This window comes from Neofelis nebulosa, chromosome 4 (assembly GCF_028018385.1).
Source record: "Neofelis nebulosa isolate mNeoNeb1 chromosome 4, mNeoNeb1.pri, whole genome shotgun sequence".
NCBI lineage: Eukaryota > Metazoa > Chordata > Mammalia > Carnivora > Felidae > Neofelis > Neofelis nebulosa.
Window position 1 is genome coordinate 97,908,735 of NC_080785.1, and position 21,463 is coordinate 97,930,197.

At 45.9% G+C, this 21,463-nt stretch overlaps 1 protein-coding gene across 3 annotated transcripts in view; it reads right to left on the minus strand.

Moving 5' to 3' along the window:
• GLI3 (GLI family zinc finger 3) overlaps positions 1-21,463 on the minus strand; it is a 281,330-nt gene that overhangs the window by 216,785 nt on the left and 43,082 nt on the right. The window contains exon 1 of one of the 3 annotated variants that reach the window (XM_058725476.1): positions 6-233. The exons of the other annotated variants lie outside the window; for them this stretch is intronic. The gene's annotated coding sequence lies outside the window, so the exon portion shown is untranslated. Of the gene's footprint in view, positions 1-5; positions 234-21,463 lie in introns of those variants that run through there. 3 annotated transcript variants of the gene reach the window in all.

The window sequence follows — 21,463 nt, forward strand, 5'->3', positions numbered from 1 at the left end:
CAGACCTCCTCTTTCATCTGCAGCTTCTGTTCGTTTTTGATGAACTGTGTTCGTCCGCTGCCCCCTCCCTGGGGCCGCACAGAGGGTGACAGCACGGCCGTGGAGTCTGGCTGCCGGGGTTCAAGGCCCCGCCCCTCTCTGCACTCAGCTTCGGTTCCTCGTCAGCGGCGCGGGCGCGAGCCAGCAGCGGGCTTGCCGCGAGGATTAAGCGGACGCACATGAGAAGCGTGCTATAGATGTTAGTTCTCAGAAGAACCTCTCACCCCACGCTGCAGACGCTCTGTCGGCAGAGTGTGGGATGTGTCTGCTGCCTGATTTATAGAAATTCAGCCGGTTCCCTCGGAGTCGCACCCATTGTGAGTCCTTTCAGTTCCAACCAAGAGAGGCCTTGAGGCTAGCTGATCAAAAAACGCACCGCGCGTGTGGCATTTCATCCACCTCCCCCGGGGTCTGTAACCAACAGGGATCGATGTTTTTAGCTGCAACTTGGCGGTGACGCGAGCGCGAATAAAGTCCACGGGATCAATCCCCACCCCCCCCCGCCCCGCCCCAAATGCTCGCCTTCTGCACCTCAGTCCAGTTGTGCGAGCCGAGGAAACAAACTTCACCCCTCTGGGCCTCGGTTGCTTCCTTTTGAAAACCGGAGGTGACGGCAGTTTCCCTTATAAACGTTCTGCGGGCAGGGAACAAGTTTAGTTTCGCAAACTTCTGTGGAAAAGCAAAACCTGTGGGAGTAAGTTCGCCCGCTAAGATGAATAATAACACAGCGACATCCGAAGCTAGTGAGTGCCATGCTGTGCGCAACCCTTCACGGCACTGATTTCCTTAAATCTTCACCACAATCTTAACGATTCCTATTTTGGCAGGGAGAAAACCAAAGCTCAGAGAGGGTAAGAAACTTCCCCAAGGTCACACAGCAGAGTCAGAAACAAAGCTTGGGCCCAGGGAATCCTCAGCACTGCTGTCATTTGTGGCGTGTCTGAACTTGTCCACTGAGCTCCACGTCACACACAGAATGATGGAGGAGGACAGCCACATGGGTGAGCCAGCAAGGTCATCCAAATCAGGTATGGTGACCAATGTGTCAGATGTCCCAGCCAGCCTGTCATGAAACCCCATCTCTACTGGATTTAATGTGCACTCAGACCCCATTACCCGTACCCCACATATGTTGGGGCTGACCCAAGGATATCCTCAGAGATTCGTCAAGATGCCAGAAGGAGCTGGGTTCCAAGCAGAGGTCCAGAGAACGCCGCCTCCACAGTTTTGTGTGCTGCTTTGCCCCTAGGTTCTGACAAATCCTGTTCAGGCCCATACACTACTCTGTTTCTCTGTTTCTCTCTCTCTCTCCCTCCCTCCCTCCCTCTCCAGGTGCTTGGCCCAGCTTGGCCCCAAAACCTCCTCAGTCAGAAGAAACAGAACAAGACATGAATTCATGCAAACAGATGCCCAAAGTTAGCTGTACAAATAACAGCCTCCCAGCCCCGGTCTGAACTCAGCTGGGACGGCCTGTCTCCTCACCCTGCAAGGGTCTCAGACAACCTGCTTCTTTTAGCCCTAGGCTACGGAGAAAAAGAAAAGGTCCAAAACTTAATTTGGCGAGGATTTCCTCCAAGGCACCGCTTCCCGAATCTTCAACGAGCTGTGCTGCTCTTCTCCAGACCTGAGTTTAAGGCAGCGTATCGATCACCGGGTCTGCAGCCCAACTCCTGAGCTCCGCTGCCTGGAGGGGCTGGGAAAGCCGGCAGGGCCCAGGAGCCCAGGAGGAGCGCAGGGGCTCTGCCCTCCCCTGGGCACCCGTAAAACCCTTCCCTGAATTTCTAGGTGACGGCCAACATACTGGACAGAAAGCACACACCAGACTAAAATAAGGGAGCGGACCCAGGTCATAAGTGAACACTGCAAGGGGCCAAGAACGGGGCACTTGTGTTTATTCCCCTGTAATTTGCCTACTTACTGAGCCTTGTTGTGTGACACAGGGCATTGTGCCAGGGGCCGATGGGACCATCTCTGTACTCCCTCTGGGAGCTTACAGGCCCCTGGCAGAGCTTGTACTCTAGTGGGGGTCAGTGGAAGTGGAGGGGGGTCAGCAAAGTCCCCAGGGGACCCTCAGACTGAGTAACGGGAAACAGCTCGAGATTCCAGCGCTGGGAGAAGAGAGAACCGGGGGGACGGTAGGCACAGGCGGTTGGCACATTCAAAGAACAAAAACATACAGGCCACTCCTGGGACTTCAAACATAGAGGAAGGTGTCATCGTGATGGGTCCTCCGGAAGCCAGGGGCACTGAAAGTGAAAAGGTTAACAAGGGGGCAAAATGAGGCCACGTCCACTGCCATCACCGGCCTGCAGGTGAGGAGGCCCAAGTGCAAAAAGGCAAAGAACAGATACAGTAAATGGCAGCGTCCTTCTGACGCCAGGACCCAAGCCTGTGACCCATGATCTCCAGTTCCACTTTTCTGCGGCTTTAAAATGTAGAAACATAAACAAAGCAGGCAAGAATATCCAATGGGAAAAAAGAATGTCTCTTCAACAAATGGTGTTGGGAAAACTGCACAGCAACATGTAGAAGACTGAACCTGGACCACTTTCTTACATAATACACAAAAATAAACTCAAAAAAGATTAAAAACCAAAATGTGAAATCTGAAACCATAAAAGTCCTAGAAAAGAGCACAGTAACTTCTCTGACATAGGCCATAGCAACATTTTTCTACATATGTCTCCAGAGGCAAGGAAAATAAAAGCAAAAATAAACTATTGGCACTACATCAACATAAAAAGCTTCAACACAGCAGAGGAAATGATCCACAAATTAAAAGATAACCTACAGAAGGGGAGAAGGTATTTGCAAATGACACATCTGATGAAGGGTTAGTATCCAAAATATATAAAGAACTTATACACATCAACACCCAAAAAAACAAATAATCCAATTAAAAAATGGGCAGAAGAAGCAAACAGACATTTCTCCAAAGAAGACATCCAGATGGCCAACAGACACAGGAAAAGCTTCTCAACATCACTGATCATCAGGGAAATGCAAATCAAAACGACAATGAGATACCACCTCACACCTGTCAGAATGGCTAAAATCAAAAACACAAAAGACAACAAGTGTTGGTGAGGATGTGGAGAAAAAGAAACCCTCTTGCACTGTTGGTGACAATGCAAACTGGTGCAGCCACTGTGGAAAACAACGTGGAGGCTCCTCAAAAAGTTAAAAATAGAGCTACCCTATGACCCTGCATTCACACTACTGGGTATTAATCTGAAGAATACATAAACACTAATTCAAAGTTATACATGCACCCCTAGCAGCATTATTTACAACAGCCAAACTATAGAAGCAGCCCAAGTGTCCACTGATAGATGAATGGATAAAGAATATTGTGTGTGTGTGTACACACACACACACACACACACACACATATATATATATATTCTGCTATATTATGTATGTATACTGTTATTTATAGCCTGTTATATTATATATGGATGTTATACATATATAATATTCCTTTACATATATGTTACATACCTACATACATACATACATATGTATATAACAGAATAGTACTCCACCATAAAAAAGAATGAAATCTTCCATTTGCAACAATATGGTTGGAGCTAGAGAGAATAATGCTAAGTGGAATCAGTCAGAGAAAGGCAAATACCGTCTGATTTCATTCATGTATGGAATTTAAGGCACAAAACAAGTGAGCAAGGGGAAAAAAAGAGAGAAACAGACACACAAGCCAAGACTCTTAACTACAGAGAACAAACTGATGGTCACCAGAGGGAAGGTGGGGGATGGGTGGGTGAAATAGGTGATGGGGATTAAGGGGAGCACTTGTACCACCTGAAACTGAATGTTAACTATTCTGGAATAAAATAAAATGCAGAAATTAAAAATGTCAAATTTGATGCAAGGATGATCATTAGCAAGCAGTTTAACAAGGGGATGCAGGGACTAAAGCCAAACTGCAAAGGGAATCAAGTTCAAAATCGAGTTTAAAATCATAGACAGATCAGCAGGGACAAGTAAGGGAGTTTTTTTAAAAAATTGTTTTAATGTTTTGATTTATTTTTGACAGAGAGAGAGAGACAGAGCACAAAGTGGGGGAGGGGCAGAGAGAGAGGGAGAACACAGAATCCGAAGCAGGCTCCAGGCTCCAGGCTCCGAGCTGTCAGCACAGAGCCCGATGCGGGGCTAGAACTTACGAACCACGAGATCAATACCTGAGCTGAAGTCGGATGCTTTACCAACTGAGCCATGCAGCCACCCCAATAAGGGGCATTTAATCACAGAAAACCAATGCAAACAACTACCGAGCCCCTCAGTAGAAATTCTCTGTGCCTCCTGGCCTTGGTCTGCCCAAACAAGACCATGCTAGAGCATCATGTCCTGGTGAGGTGCCTAATTCCTTACGTTTTCCCCCAGTTTTTTTTTTTTTTTTTTTTTTTACTTTGGTGAAATACACAACATAAAATTTACTGTCCTAACCACTCGTAAGCATTCAGTTCAGTGGTGTTAAATACATACGTATTGTACAACCATCACCACCACCCTGCTCCAGAACCATTCACATCTGCCTAACGCGTAACTTCGGATGAGGTTCTATTTGCGCACTGTCACGCACAATTCCATAAACATTCCTAACACCCTGCCATGTGAGGGACTGGCCTGGATGTTGGAGCACCGAGACAGATACGACACAGCTCTGCCTTCAGGGAGCTCGAAGGCTGTTCACAGAACCAGATAAACGCATTCTCAAATCAGCGCTAAAACAGATTTCAGGTGCTGTGCAACTTACAGACCAAGTGCACGGGGCCAACGCCCTGCCCTGGGGCCCATGGACAGACCAAGTGCACGGAGCAGATGCCCTGCCCCTGGGCCCGTGGACAAGGAGGGCCCAGCTGCGGCCCAGCTGAGAGGATGCTGGCCAAAGACAGCAGGCAAATGTCATTGTGGACCAGAAGCCACCTACGCAACTTCTCTCCTCTGGAACAGAAAGTTCCAGAAAAGTCAGTACAAAAATGTGTATCACCCAAAGCGCTGACAACGTTTTAAAAGTTAACTTGATGTTTCACACATGTAGCTTCTGCTGGGACCCTCGCTTACAGGAGGTAGTTGGTTGGTTATGCCAATGAGACCAAACTGCCGGCCCCCAAGAAGCAGGTGCTTTAATCTCATAGTCACACGCAAAAATCGCTTTGGCAGCTACCAGCGCTGCAGAAGCCACGGTGCTGACCACACTGGAATATGTGCCTTCGCAAAGATAGCCTGCTCTCGCCACCTAAGCTAAGACAGAACAAAACAAAATGACCTTGCCTTTGATCTCCAAGGAACTCATCATCCCCTCTCCAGAGGCAATGAGAGCTATTTCTTCAGTAGCACAGCAGAAGGGCCCCACCAGACATAGCTCCAAAATGTGGGCTATACCACCAAAATAAACATGGATCCCCATCACTGGGAGCTCAGTTATAGAACAAGCGGGCAGCATTTGTCAGAGGGTATCAAGAGCTATAGAGAAATAAAAGGATAAGTGGTGTAAGTGGAATCAGGCCATGGAGGCCATGCGGAGGCCAACAGGCGGAAGTTCCCCCTGGAGCTCACCGAAAAACACACCCGAAAGAGGTAAGGGAGTTAGCAGAACAGATTCAGAAGAAGAAGGAACAGCTGGACAAGAGGCTCCAAAACGGCCCGCAGGCCAGTGTGGCTGGAGCAGAGACAGGGAGGGAGAGAGTGTGGGTAGCAGGGGAGGGACAGAGGCCTTTGGCTCCGAGTGATGGTGACCATTAGTGAATTCTGAGCTCAAGAGCAACACAATCCCACTGACTTCTTGTAAAGGCTCACACTGGCTTCGCGTTGACAAGAGACCACAGGGAAGCAAAGATGGAGGCAGGGCGCAGGGCTACTTGCCATCCGGAAAGGAGCAGCAGGTGGTGAGCAGGGAGCAGGTGGCTTATGAAAGCAGAGCCGACCAAATTCCCTAACAAGCTAGACTTGGGGTCGGTGTGCAAAGAGAAAGAGAGGGAGAAAGGATACGGTTCCAACCTTTGGGGCCTGAACAACTGGAAGATGGCCTTGCCATCCACGGGGGATGAGAACAGTGGGCATGAGCAGGTTAGGGTGCGAGTGCTGGAAATCAGCTCCGTGTTCAACCTCACGTCTAAGAGGTCTATCAGATTATTGCAACAGAAACGTCTAAGAGTTTAATATACACGTCTAGAGTTCTGGGGAGAGAGGTCTGGGCTAAAAGAATACATCTGGAAGTTATGAGCAAGTCAAGAAATCAATGGTATTTGAATTCATAAGCCTGGTTACTGTTGTTAAAGGAGTAAACTGAGAGAGGGAGGATGACCCAGGACTTAACTCCAGGGCACCCCAAATCGAAAGGCCAGACAAAAAAAAGCCAGAAAAGGGTACAGATAGGCAGTGGCCAGAAAGCAGAAAGCAGGCAGAGGTGTCAAATAAAGAAAGTACCCCGAGGTACATCCAGCGCCACCAAGAAGCCAAGTACGATAAGGGCTGAATGTTGACCACTGGAGTCAGCAACGTGGGGTCCCTGATGGCCTTGCAAAGCAGAGTCCATGCAACAAGAGACCAGGAGAGAAGCCAGAGCAGGTGTAAAAAGGGAAAGAGGGCGCCTGGGTGGCTCAGTCGGTTACGTGTCAATTTGGGCTCAGGTCATGATCCCATGGTTCAAGCCCCACCTTGGGCTCTGTGCTGACAGCTCAGAGCCTGGAGCCTGCTTCGGATTCTGTCTCCCTCTCTCTCTCTCTGCCCCCCCCCCCTTACCCCACCACTTATTCTCTCTCTCTCTCTCTCTCTTAAAAATAAACAAAAAAAATTTTTAATGAAAAAAAAGACTGGTTTTAGCATCCTCCCAGGGTTAAACAGTACCATGTAAGTGGTGCCTACCTCTGTAACTGCCCTTCACTCTGTTCTGGCAAACGGCACCATGACAGGTGGCAACACGCAAAAGGTTCACATGTGCCAGACTGTTCATTGTGGGGGTGAGTGGAGAAGGGGCCTGAGGCACCTCAAAACGGCCTTTTCTTACCCCAACCAGTCCCATAGCAATGGTTTAGGACAAGCAAGCATTTGGAAAGTGAATCATTTCTGGGGACAGCAGTGGGGGAAGAGGTTCCTAGCAGGAATCCATGTCCCTTACAGGTAAATCAGTTTTGTTTTCCTTGCAGGTCACCAACAGACCTGTAACAGCCTGGACTTCCCCCAACAGAATCCCCAAATGGACAAGAACATATAGGATGCAACCAGTCAGATCTATACTTATCTTGCATAGTGGCTCAAGTCAAAATCCAGGACTCAGTTTCCCCCCTCGTCTCTGTTTGACCTCCCACATCCCCCTTCCTCTGCACCTGCCCATCACGAAGGCAGCCTGGCAGCCGCTTCGGTCCGTCTCCAGAGCGAAACCACCTGCACCTCAACAGCCTCAGGCAGGAATCCTACCCTCACCCCGCATATTAATCAGGCGATCTTCCCAGAACTCAGGAGGTCAGGGGCGCAGGATCAGAAACACAACGTCTTAGGTGTGGGTCCCCAGCTCTGCCACTTTCCAGCCCTGTGGTAAAGTCATCTGCCCTGTGTTCGGTTTCCTCACCTGCAAACCCGGGGACCAACAGCACCTACTCGTTAGGGCTGTTGTCAAAGTGAGTCCCACCAAACCTAACAGGAACGGCACGTGCCAAGCGTCTCCGCAAAGTGCCTTCTCTAGAAGAGCTCCTTTCTGCTTCCACACCTTGAGTCAGTCCCATCCTACCTAGAATAAAATCTAAACTCCTTGCTTCGGTCTCCTTTCCTTCCACGCCTCCCCCTCTCTTACAATTCTGTTTCTGTTCTGGAACACACGGCGCCTGTGTTCCCGATGGGGCCTGGCCATGCGCTCGGCCCAAAGGCTCTTCCTCCCTGCTCCCACGGCCGTGCCTCCTGGCTTCCTCGCCCTCAGCCCCTCCCCATCTCAGTCCTTCCGTGACCGCCAGAGCATCCATTCCACCTGCCACCCTCATGTCCTGTGTACCGACGGTCTTCCGACTGGAAGGCTGGCTGGGTCCCCAGTGCAGGGCCCGTTTTGTTCAATGCTTTAGCTCCAGGACCTGCAACACTGCCTGGTTTTCGTAAGTGGACAGTGCACACTGGCTGATGGATTGCTTCTGGGAACGAATGAATGAATGAATGAATGAACAAAGGAACAAACATGCATACATAAATATACACATGCATCCATAAACATATATATACACACACACATATATTGTGGTGACCAAGAAAATGCCCAACGCAGATCTCCCTTCACTGAACCACCTGTTGACCCAGCTGCTGTTGGCCAGCAGCCTTCAGCTCAGCCCATGCAGGGATCACCTGAGCCACAGAGTACCGCCTTCTTCAAGGTCACCCTCCTTTCTGGAGCAACCGTCACCTGATGACTCACCTATATGGGAATATGGAGATCTGGCCACCTTGGGACAATGCTTACAGTCCATTCCAGGTGCAGTACTGCCTGTGGGGCCAGCCAAAGCTGGTGTTGGGCCCTCAGTGCATCTGGACATCTCCCTGCAGCCACTTCGGCTCCTCCCCATTCACAGCCACCATCTCCAAGGCACTCTGGAAGAAACATCCTGCACTTCAAGCTCCACCTCACACAAAACGCAACCTGTATCACACACGACGCTGCTAAGGGGGACACGGGCCCCCCTCTACCCAGGCACGCAGGTCCATGGGCTTGGGAGGTCGGCACGCCTGGCATTTTCTGCCTGTGCTACTGAGTCCTCTGTTCAGCCTGGACTTTTATATACTTCAGTGCCTGGGGCTCAAGGCCCAGCTGGCCAAGGTGGTGCTGCCTCTGGAGACCACGTTTCCCAGGGGTCTTCAGAATCCACACCTGTTCAGATCTACAAGTGGTATTCTTGTTGAAATCCGGCCACTATCTTTTTTTTTTCTAGGTTTATGGGAAGTAAATCGAAGTAAAAGACCACTTCCAATTCCCCATCACACACTCATGTTCTCCTGTGTCCTTTCTCCAGCATCCCTTCAGATGCCCAAAAACCTTTAAAGTGGTAGTTTGAGCCCTACACCAAAAGCCACCTTTTCTAATCATTACGGCAGGATGCTCAGAGATCTTTTTTGTGCAGGTCTCATGCTATCGGTAGCTGTTGTCCGGCAGCACTAAGAATGTACAGATATCCACATGCCTTGCTCGTGCATTCCAGACCCACCCGTGAGTCCGAGCTTCCCTTGGACGATCGCATCACAGACGTGCTGCTACACGGGTGCGTGCGTGGTCGGCCCCACCAGCCAGTGGTCCTCTCTAGCCGGCGACCGAGGCTGTTAGTGCCAAGAACTGTGACTAAGGGGCGCCTGGGTGGCTCAGTCGGTTAAGCTTCCAACTTCGACTCAGGTCACGATCTCAGTTTGTGGGTTCGAACCTCGCATCGGGCTCTGTTCTGACAGCTCAGAGCCTGGAGCCCAGTTCAGATTCTGTGTCTCCCTCTCTCTCTGCCCCTCCTCTGCTCACGCTCCATCTCTCTCTTTCTCCTTCCAAAATAAATAAACATTAAAAACAAACCAAAACCAAAACCAAAACTGTGATTAAAAACAAAAAAAGAAAACAGCCTGGTGTCAGCATCCAGGACCTGCTTTCTGGGGCTGACCATCTAGACAAACATGACCTCCTGGGCCCAGGGGCTTGACCTGTCCCCGCAGTCAACTTGGCTCCCTCTCTGCACTATGGCGGCCACTTCTGTAACAGCTGGCTGGTGCCCAGAGAGGAGCAGGGGCTGAGGATTTAGCCTCCCTGTCACCCTGTGTTAAGCAAATGATCCCACAAGCCCGAGCATATTGGCAGCAACCACAGGTATGAAATTCTAGCTCCAAGTGTGTCTGGGCACTCCAGAGCCGAACACTATTCTTACAAACCACCGCTTTACGCTACAGAAGCTCGCATTTGAAACAAAAAGCAATCGGATCTGAGCTCCTCTTGCCAGCTTTCCCTGACAACTCCCTTCTGATGAAATAAGCGATCATTCTCTCCTGTCTCCCCCGCCCCACCCCACCCCACCCCCCCCCCAGCATTTTTAAAAACTCTCAACCAGAATACTGGTTGCATGGCATCATGAAAGAATTTGGAGGTATTCTCCTCTGCCTGGCGGAAGTTTGCATTGCTTGAAATCTGCCCTCCTCACCTTGGTGAGCATCCCTCGTGACCAGCACAGTGCACAGGCAGGTACACAGGAAAGATTTACAGAAAAGACAGTGAAGCTCTTGATTGCACTGGAAAAAAAGGCACTTTCAAGGTCCTCTCCATTCCCAAGGCAACGTCATGTGCAGCAGGAAGACACGGTAGACAGAAAGCTGGAAAACCACATAGCCACCCAGACGAAACTGCGGTAGACAGACAGCCACTGACTTCGAGGCCGATCAGTGTGACTGTGCCAGGGGACGGGAGTCAGAGTCCTTCATCATGTCTCGCCATGAAAAGGCCCACAACATCTGCAACAAATAACCTGAGGTGGCCTCTAAGCCTAGACAACACCATCTTTACAAACTTGAATTTTCAGGGGTGCCTGGGTGGTTCAGTCGGTAAAGTGTCCAACTTCGGCTCAGGGCATGATCTCATGGTTCATGAGTTCAAGCCCTGCATCAGGCTCTGTGCTGACAGTTCAAAGCCTGGTGCCTGCTTCAGATTCTGTGTCTCCCTCTCTCTCTGCCCCTCCCCCATTTGTGCGCGCGCTCTCTCTCTCTCTCTCTCTCTCAAAAATAAATAAACATTTAAAAAAATTTTTAATAAACCTGAATTTTCAGTGAGTGCAAACAGACCTAACTTCCGGTTCCACACCATATCAGCTTTCAAATCCTAGGACATCTCATTTTTATGAGATCTACATTTGGGGATTAAATAAAAGAATACCTAAAAAGAGCTTTTAAAGGTTTTTGTGCTCTCTAGAATAAAAACGACTGAGTAGTGTTAACAATTATCATTAGAAACAGTGTTAGGAATAAAATTATAAGGGAAGCGCCTCTTATGCAAGTAAACCCGCATATATTTTATTTTTTGAAGGGCTAAAGTTTGAGATGTAGGATATGGCTATTTAATATCTACATGAATAAGAAAGAAGAAATCAAGAAACAAGGTTATCAAGAAATCAAGAGTAAGGTTTGTCCCTGGAGATGCCGCCACCACAGAATAAAATAAGTTCCGTAATCAGTCATTCCTGTGGCTGTGGCTGAGGAGTTTTACTTTTCCAATGAGATTTACATTACTTTTAGTATCAAAAAAAAAAAAAAAAAAAAGAAATCAAAATCAAAGCAACTGTATTGGTTTGAATAACGTGTCCCCCCCAAAATCGTGTCCACCCAGAACCTCTGAATGCGACATGATTTGCGCAGAGGGTTGTTGCTGGTGTAATTAGTTGCATTCGATGAGGTCATGCCGGATCGGAGCAGGCCCTAAATCCAACGAGTGGTGTCTTACAAGGAGGCCAGTAGCCACAGAGACAAACACAGAGAACACCACGTGAAACAGAGGCCGAGATTAGAGTGCTAGAGCTACAAATCAGGGACCAAGGATGGCCAGGATTCTTCCCCGGAGAGGATTATGACCCTGGCCACACCTCGACTTCAGACTTGTGGCTTCCACAACTCTGAGGATAGATTTCTGTAAGCCACCTCGTTGGTCATAATTTGTTACGACAGCCTGAGAAAACCAGCAGGGGAGAAGGACTCTATTGTTTCATCTACTGCCTCGTAAAAGATTAAAAATATCAATGTACACATTGCTGGTGAAAGGGTAAATTGGTTTAGCCTTTCTGAATATGTATTCTTTGATCCAGTCATTCCAGTTTAAGAAATATATGCAAATAATTAGAGAGAGAAACGATAAATTAGCTGCAAGGCAAAACACCACAGTGTTCCTATATTATTTATTGATAAAAATCTAAAAAACTAACTCTAAGTAAATGACAATACAAGACTGATATAGTAAATTTATTCCAACCAACCAGTGGAATATTTGGAGGAGCAAACTCAAACTGTACAATCATCAACCAAGAAAAGAATATGCAATGTACAGAAATCTTCATCCAGGGCACCTGAGTGGCTCAGTTAGTTAAGCTTCTGACTCTTGGTTTGGGCTCAGGTCATGATCTCACAGTTGGTGAGATTGAGCCCCACATCAGGCTCTGTGCTGACAGCATGGAGCCTGCTTGAGATTCTCTCTCTTCCTCTCTCTCTGCCCCTCCCCTGCGTGCACATTCATGCATTCTCTTCCTCTCTCGCTCTCTCAAAATAAATAAACATTAAAAGAAAAAAAGAATCCTTATACAGGAGAAGCGGTGCAGAAAGTCAATATGTGTAAGAACAAGGTAGAAAGAGACAAGAAACCACAAAAGTGAACGATCTGGTCAACAGTTAACATCACCAAGCTCTTGCACTAAGCACTAATCATGCTCTTCCAAAAGTAAAGTTTTTGGGTTTTTTTTTTTTTTTTTTCTGTTCTCCGTTTGTAAAAGGTAATCAGGAAAAGCTGCCATCAGCCCAAAACAAAATAAAACAATCAGTGGAGAAAATAAAATATGGGAGTTCGGATAACGTAACGTGTATCTTCAAGCACGTAAAGTATTAGTATGAACAACCACTTTGTACTCCAATGGCTTTGAAGAATAAAGAAAAGGAAATAAGTTAAAAAAAAAAAAAAATAGCAAGTTAAGACCTGATGACACAGAAGTGAAAATATCCTTACCAAAATCTTACAGAGTCCTGGGGTAAATTAGCAAGGATAACAGGAGTCTGTCTTCCTCCCTGCCAATTAGCAGCACCAGAATGAACCATTTCCTTTCTCGGCTTCCGAGAAGCAATGGCCTAAATCAACACGCTCTTGCAGTCTTTCCCAGAGCCAGCATATCGTATTACGTCTTGACAGACTCAGGTACATCCTATAATGAACGCTCATGCTCCAGAGTTAAGTGTGTACACACACGTGCAATTTCATGGCTTGCAAAACTACAGGCACAATGCAAAATATATTTACGTTTGCACACACGATTACAAACAGTCATCGTAGATGGTAACCAAACTGGTGATGCAAGCACAGTTTTACTGTTACAGAATCCAATATAGGAATTCACGTGCCAAGTTTTTAGAAGTTGTAAAAAAGAAAGCAGGAATAAGTGAAAATAATGGTGACGTCAAAAGAACTATGACTTGGCAAATTGAAAACCATTATAACTTATCAGAACATTTCAAAGCAGGTTGTTTGCGGGGCAAGGGCACGATGAAACGGAAGGACCACTAGCAAGTGCACCGACGATTAAAAGGACAGAAAATAACAAGCACCAGCTGGGGAGGAGATAGGACTCTGGATAAGGAAGAGCTCTTGGTTTCTTTTAATGAAGCACTCATTGCAATCAGATCATAAAATCTTGAATTAAGAGCCGGAAAATATGAAGGATCCAATAACAACAAAGAAACTGGAAAGCCACGCAAGAGGATTTCCAATAAAGGCTTCAGACCTAGTTCCTGGTAGTCTCAGGTGTGAATTCATTCAAACTTCCAAAGGACAGATGATTTCGTGTTACGAAAAAGTTTGTAAAGGAAAACGTTGGGAAAAAAAATTTCAATTCATTTGAAAAACTAATGCAATTCTAATGTCACAATCTAACACTACGTGAACGAAGGAGAAAAACTAAAAATTAAAACTACTTATACACAAACAGTAGAACTACTAGGTTCCTAAGTACAGTATTAGCAAATGAAATCACATCAAGAATCAAGTAGATTCTACACCAGAAAACATGATTAAGAATATTATGAGATACACTGAAAACTACAAGACATTAATAAAAGAAGCTGAAGACACAAATGGAAAGAATTCCATGTTCATGGATTAGAAGAATTAATACTGTGAAAATGTCGATACTACCCAAAGCAATACACAGAGTCAATGCAAAACTCCAATGGCATTTTTCACAGAAAGACAACAAACAATCCTAAAATTTGTACGGAACCATCTAAGATCCCAAATAGCCAAAGAATCTTGAGAGAGAAGAACAAAGCTGGAGGCATGATACTCCCTGATTTCGAACCATGTTACAAAGCTATAGTAATTAAAACGGCCCGGTATTGGCATAAAAAACAAACACAGAGATCAATGGAACAGAATAGAGGGCCCAGAACTAAAGCCACACATATGTGGTCAATTAATCCAAGACAAAGGAACCAAGAATGTGAGGTACAGTGCTATATACAAGGGTTCCCTTTTCTCTACCTCCTGACCACCACTTGCTGTTGCTTGTCTTTTTGAGCCTAGCCATTCTAACGGGTGTGAGCTGATATCTCATTGTGGCTTTGATTTGCATTTCCCAAAGAAGACACACAGATGGCCAACACACGCGTGGGAAGATGTTCAACATCGCTCATCATCAGGGAAACGCAAAGCAAATCCACACTGAGGGATCACCTCACACCTGTTAGAATGGCTAGGATCGAAAAGACAAGAAATAGCAAGCGTTGGCCAGGACGCAGAGAAAACGGAACTCTTATACAGCACTGGTTGATGGAATGGAAGTTGGTGCAGCCACTATAGAAAACCATAGGGAGTTCATCAAAATATTAAAACTAGAACTACCACCTGATCCAGCAGTTCCACTTCTGGGTATTTATCTAGAGAAAACAAAACACTAACTCGAAAAGAGACCTGCACACACATGTTCACTGCAGTCACATTCTCAATAGGTAAGGAATATTATTCAGCCATAAAAAAGAATGAAATCTTGCCATTTGTGACACTGTGGACGGACATTGAGGGCATTATGCTATGTTAAATATGTCAAAGTCAAGTACCATATGATCTCTCTTACATGTGGAATCTAAATATAAAGAAACACATATATAAACGAAGCCCATTGAATCAAGATCCTGAGAAGATATCTGGGTTGCCAGAGGCAGGGGAAAGGGGGTGTGGGTGAACTGTTATGGTGTAATGGGTTTTTTTTTTTTTAGTTTAAATACACTGAAATTTTAAAATTAGCATTACGAGAAATGTAAAAAGATCTTCACGTGGTCAAGGGAGAAAAACCATGTATCACAAAAACAAAAGATTATGAAAAAGGTATTTGGTAAAATCCAACACCCAATGTTACAAAAGTACCAAACCCAAACTAGAAAGATATTCCCTTAGCATGATAAAAAATAATAATAATATTAAAGTAACAGCCAAGAGGGGTGCCTGGGTGGCTCAGTTGTTTGGGCACTCAACTTCGGCTCAGGTCCTGATCTCACGGTTCGTGGGTTCGAGCCCCGCGTCAGGCTCTGCGCTGACGGCTCAGAGCCTGGAGCCTGCTTCAGATTCTGTGTCTCCCTCTCCCTCTGTTCCTCCCCTGCTCTCACTCTGTCTCTCTCTCTCTCTCTCTCTCCCCAAAAATAAAATAAAATAAAGATTAAAAAAATAATAAAAAATAAATAAATAACAGCCAAGAGAGTTATCATCACTCTTAATCACTATTATCCAGGAGGCTGAAGGCAGTTCAACAAGATATAAAACAGAAATCAAGTATACAGCAATTGAAAAGGGAAGAAAAATATTTTTATTGGCACACGGTGTTACAGTGTAACCTAGAAAGCCAAGAAGATGTACCAGAAAAATTATTAAAACAAATAAGACATTTAATATAGCCATAAAATAGAAAATAAATATCCAGAAATCAACAGCTTTTCTATTTACTAGCAATTACCAGTTAATAGAAACAGATCATTTCTGAACATGCATTAACTGCCAGAAATGGTGTGAAGTTCTTAACACAGTAGCTCGTTTAATTTTCAAAACAACCCTAAGAGGTAGATACCATTATTATCCACATTTATAGGTGAGAAAGCCAAGACTCAGCAGGATTACCTGTCTCACCAGAAGGCACACTGCTGGCAAATGGCAGAGCCGGTGGGAGAAGCAGGCCATCTGAAAGCCAAGTCCTCACGTCCCCTCGAGTTCCACCCCCACCTCCCAATTAAACCTAAGGGCACACTCCTAACTCAAGCAACAATGCCAAGAAATAAACACATTGAGGAATACATACAGCCCATACGAGGACACTAAAAAATACAAAAACTTTCTGACAGTCACAAACAAGACCCTATCTGAATAGAGACATGCCATTTTTCATAAAAATGCCAATTAGTCCCAAAGTAATAAATAGATTTAATGTAATTCCTATCACAATCTTCTACACAGATAGTATTACTTTTGTTGATGCTTGATTTCCTTGCAGGGGACGGTGGGGGGGGGGAGGGGCGGAGACGGAGTTTTAATAACGTGATTCTAAAGTTCCTCTACGAGAAACAAAAGGGACTATCCAGTCAAGAAATGTTAATAGCTGCTAGTAAACTGTCCTTTCAGATGTCAGTCACAGTCTTCTCTAGGCTTGGGTCCATGAGGTTCATTGTTCCTACAAGCACCTTCTTAATAGAGTTCTGTGTACGCCTTTGGTGGCCCCTTATTTCGAGAAACATAAGCAAAATGCAAAAGCACGCATAGAACCTAAAAGCAACAGGGGCATGAAGACTCAAAAGAATATAGGCTAAAGTTTAAAACAGTTCTTGTGTTAAGGTGACAAAACCATGTTTGATACCTAGTTTTTGGTCTTCAAACTTCAGAGTTAGAATCTTTGTCATTGAAAGTAAAAAGTAAAAAAAAAAAAAAAAAAAAAAAAAAAAAGGGCAAGGGAAAAAGGGAAGAACAGATGTATAAAAAATAATTTAAAAATTATTTTAGGGGCACATGGGTGGTTCAATCAGCTAAGTGTCTGACTTCAGCTCAGGTCATGATCTCACAGTCCGCGGATTCGAGCCCTGCATCAGGTTCTGTGCTGACAAGCTCAGAGCCTGGAGCCTGCTTCAGATTCTGTGTCTCCCTCTCTTTGTTCTTCCCCTGCTCGTGGACTGTCTTTCTCAAAAATAAATAAACCTTTAGAAAAAAAAAAATATCTTCACGGGGCACCTGGGCAGCTCAGTTGGTTAAGCATCTGACTCTTGATTCTGGCCCAGGTCATGATCCCACAGTTTGGGAGTTAGAGCCCTGCGTCTGGCTCCACGCTGACCGTGCAGAGTCTGCTTGGGATTCTCTCTCCCCACCTCTCTCTGCCCTTGCCCCGCTTGCGCACTCTCGTTCTTTTTCTCAAAATAAATGAATAAACTTAAAAAAAATTATCTTAGAAAAAAGAACACCTCTTTAAAAGACAGCATACGTACAGCACGTTTAACCTGGAAAAGCGAGGCCGAGGAATCATCCAGCAGCTGTACTAAATGATGCTGCCGCCTCCTCAGATGAGCACACCAGCCCGGCCTTCCAGCCTCACATTGGGGGGCCTCCTCCGCCGGGCTCCCCCACAGTCCAAACTCCACCTGAGCTGAGGCCCTTTGTAGCCCTTTCTCTACCACTTAGCACCAGATCCACCGGGCACTGCGTTCTCTAATTGCGTGCAAACCAGACTGGAGGACCCTGGGGCAGACCTGCTGCCCCCTCCTGGCTTCCCAGGCCCGGGAGGCCCGCCCACCGTCTGGGAGCCCTTGCCAGACCCAGAAATCCTTGTTGATTCAGAGACTGCAAGTCAGCTCCAGGGCTCTTAGCAAGTTTAAGGTTTCAAAAGACAGGGAAACGGCCACATCAAAAAGGTGATGATTTTCTGACTCAGCTCCAGCTTTTTTAAATATTATGTTTCTAAATAAAGTAAATGGATACTCTAAAGGAATAGCTAAAGGAAGGTCACAGAGCAGAGCAACTACTCAGAGACTTGATAAATCAAATAAACAATGAGGCCAGCCCAGAAAAGCAGAAAAGCAAGCTACAGACCCTCTTGCCTTTTTGTTTTTCCATTAAGGAACTGTTCTTATAAACAATGAGCCCATTCAAAAGGGGTTTTTAAAAATCCCTGGAGGAAGCTTCTATCTCCTGGACCCAAAGCGCTGCTCACCCCTTTTCCCCCTTGCCCGTGAGCCCCCGCCTCTGTGAGCGCCATCCCGCCTGCATTTGGATGGAAACACCTTTGATCAGCAGCTTCAAGGGAAAAAAAAAAAAAAAAAATCAGAACACTCCTAACTCCAATTACTCAGGAATTAGACTTGTAGCAAAAGGTGAGCAGAAAGTAAAGACCTCCGTGTAGAAAGAACCTGCTTCTTTGTGGACCTCTTCTGTGCAGACAAGCAATAGAGGTTTTTGATTTTGTTTTTGCAACTTTTAATGGAGAATTATCTGAACATCCACAGCCACCGAAGGCCAGGATTCCGAAAACAGCGATGTGCGTGGATGGCTGGCTGGACACTCTCACGCCTTTTAACTCATTATTTATTTTTAAACACATTGATTATTGGTTTATTACTAGTTGTTATGACCTGTCTGGCCAAGGATTCCTAAAGCTGAACAACCCAGGCAGTCAGCATACACACCATCCCATCTGATTTTTGTTTCTTTTTTTAAACTTTTAATGATGAAACATTCCTAATGTACAGAAAAGTACTAATAATGATATGGTAGAATTTTCCAGGCTACCTACAACCCAGATTTAAGCCATGTGAACATGTTCCCATATTTGTTTCAGATAGTTTTAAGAAAATGGGACTTCCTCTCTCCTGCCCCTCCCAGAAATACAAAAGCAGCAAATAAGCTGATATTTATCTTTCCTATGGATACTTTTGCTTTTTGGCCCTTGACAATAATATTGATTTTTTTACGTTTTAAAAATGCATAACGGGGGTGCCTGAGTGGCTCGGTTGGTTGAGCATCTGACTCTTCATTTCGGCTCAGGTCATGATCCTGCGTTGGGCTCCGCACTGAGTGTGGAGTCTGCTTGGGATTCTCTCTCTCCCTCTCTTTCTCCCCCTGCTCCCCCCTATTCGCTGCGTGCACACACACACACACACACACACACACTCTCTCTCTCTCTCTCTCTCACTCAAAATAAATAAATAAACATTAAAAAATCCATAAATGGGGGGCACCTGGGTGGCTCAGCTGGTTGAGCATTTGACTTTGGCTCAGGTCATGATCTCATGGTCTGTGAGTTCGAGACCCACGTCGGGCTCTGTGCTGACAGCTCGGAGCCTGGGGCCTGCTTCAGATTCTGTGTCTCCCTCTCTCTCTCTGCCTCTCCCATGCTCATGCTCTGTCTCTCTCTGTCCCTCAATAATAAATAAACCTTAAAAATTTTCTTTTAAAAATCCATAAATCTCTGTGCCTTGCCCTCTTTCCAGCCAGTGTCAACGCTGCAGAGCAATTTTTTTTTTTTTTTTTCCAGAAGAACCTTCCCTCTCACACTGCATTTGTTCTAATGCTGATCAACCTTATTATGGACACATTCTTGCCTGTACAGTATCAAAATGAGGAGAACAAACTGAGGAAAGAAGGAAAACATAAATACAATTAGAAAGGATGGGCCCAAACTTGATGGTTTACACACATTCTCATTTAACCACGCTCTTTCAGAAAGACGACATTTCTTCCTCTGTCTGGGGGTATGCACTGTTGTCCCATGGGGCTCAGGCCTACAGTGGTGTCTTCCTGCTCTGCTTCCGTGACCTCACGCCTTCCCAATGACCATCAACACTTTCAACCCAAGCCTCTTTTCTAAGGTTCCAATCACTTGGATGGCGGTGAACCACCTGTCAAGGTGAGGCCCTTAGAGTCTCCAACAGCGCTCCCGCTCCTGTCTCAGCGAGAGGCACCACCATCTACCCAAGAAGCCCACCTTACAGTCCTGGACTGCCTCTTTCACTGTCCCTCCTTCACCCCCATACACCCTGCCAAACTCAAGCTCGTGTCTCTAGTGCATTCCACTTGTCTCCTCCCACTGCCACCAAGGAGTCTAGGCCACCACCCGAGTGCATGAGAGTTCATGCAGTAGCCTACAAGGTCTTCCTGACTTCTGTGCGGCCCCCTTCTGCCCTATTACAAACACTACAGCTGTAGTGATATAACCCAAATACAGTCCTATCATCCATGCTTGAACACGTTATCTGCCCTTTGGATAGAATCCAAACAAGGCATCCTGGACCTCCACAACCAAGACCCAGTCTCAACAACACGCACCCCCTCTCACTCCATTCCTTAGCTCCGCTGGGGTTATTTTAGTTGCTTAAATACACAAGGATCCCTTTCACCTGCTGCTTGTCTGGAACCTAATTCCCTCTGTACCCACCTTCTCAACTATTCTTACTTGGCTTTCTTCCAATTTATTATTATTATTTTTTTATTTTATAGGTTTTAGAGTGAATATCTCTTCTTCCAGAAAGTCTTCCCAGATGCCCACCTCCAGTCCCAACAATGTCAGCATCCCTGCTTTACGCTCCATCACAGCAACTGTGGCAAAAGCAACGTCCGGTACATACGATGTTTTCAAAAACTATTCACGTTAGAAATTAATGGATGAAGCAACAGGCATTCAATAAATCTGGTTGACTGTCTTCACCCTGCAGGACACATGGGCCAACTGAAAAGACACAGGATGTCATGCTCCATGTATCCTGGCTCTAGCTAGAATGGCTGTAATTAAATTTACTTCCATTTTGATCATTTTTCAAACGTGATTGTGCTGCCAGCTTGTCCAGGTGGAGTGTCTCAAGTAAGCTAAACAAAGTGAGATGCAAAAATGAATAGTTAGAAAAGCAAACAGCCTCTCATCCTCACTAACGTTAGGTAGCACATCTATAAGTGAGGCAGGTCCCCGAGATGTTTCAGGAAACAATTCTGGCCCTATTCACTTAGCTATGACTAAAGATAACTTCATGGTCCTAAAAAGAAAGCGAAATACTTTTTAAAGGGGCCTATATCTAAATGTAGATACAGGTATCCCCCACTTTTCAAGAGTTCACGTCCTGCCACTTTGCTCTAACATTACTACCTGTTTTCATAAACCTGAGGACGATTTTTGCTTTTCCAAAAAAAGCCAAATGGCAAAATTAGCAGTCAGCCTGTGTTTTGCAGGGAGCTGTTACAGAGGCAGCGCACATCCCAGGCTGTTCCAGCCCCTTCCCCAGGAGCTGCGCTCAGTACCTAGACACCACTGTCTGTGAACGTTTGTTTTATCGCTATTTATTCTCTGTATCTGTTAGCAAGATGTGTCCTAAGGTATCAGAAAAGCCTGACAGGTAGTTTTTGGGTCTGGGAATGCTAAAAAAATTTTCCATCTAAATTCTTTTCTTTTGAGAGAGTGCCTGAGAGGTGGAGGGGGAGAGAGGGATGGGGTCAGAGGATCCCAACTGGGCTCGGCGTTGACAGCAGCGAGCCCAATGCAGGACTCGAACCCACAAACCATGAGATCACGACATGAGCTGAAGGCAGACGCTCAACTGACTGAGCCACCCAGGCGCCCCAAATTTTCCATGTAAATGAACAGTCATTGCTTCTTCTTCATTTTACACCATTTCAACTTAGAAAGGTTTCACAGGAACGCTCTAC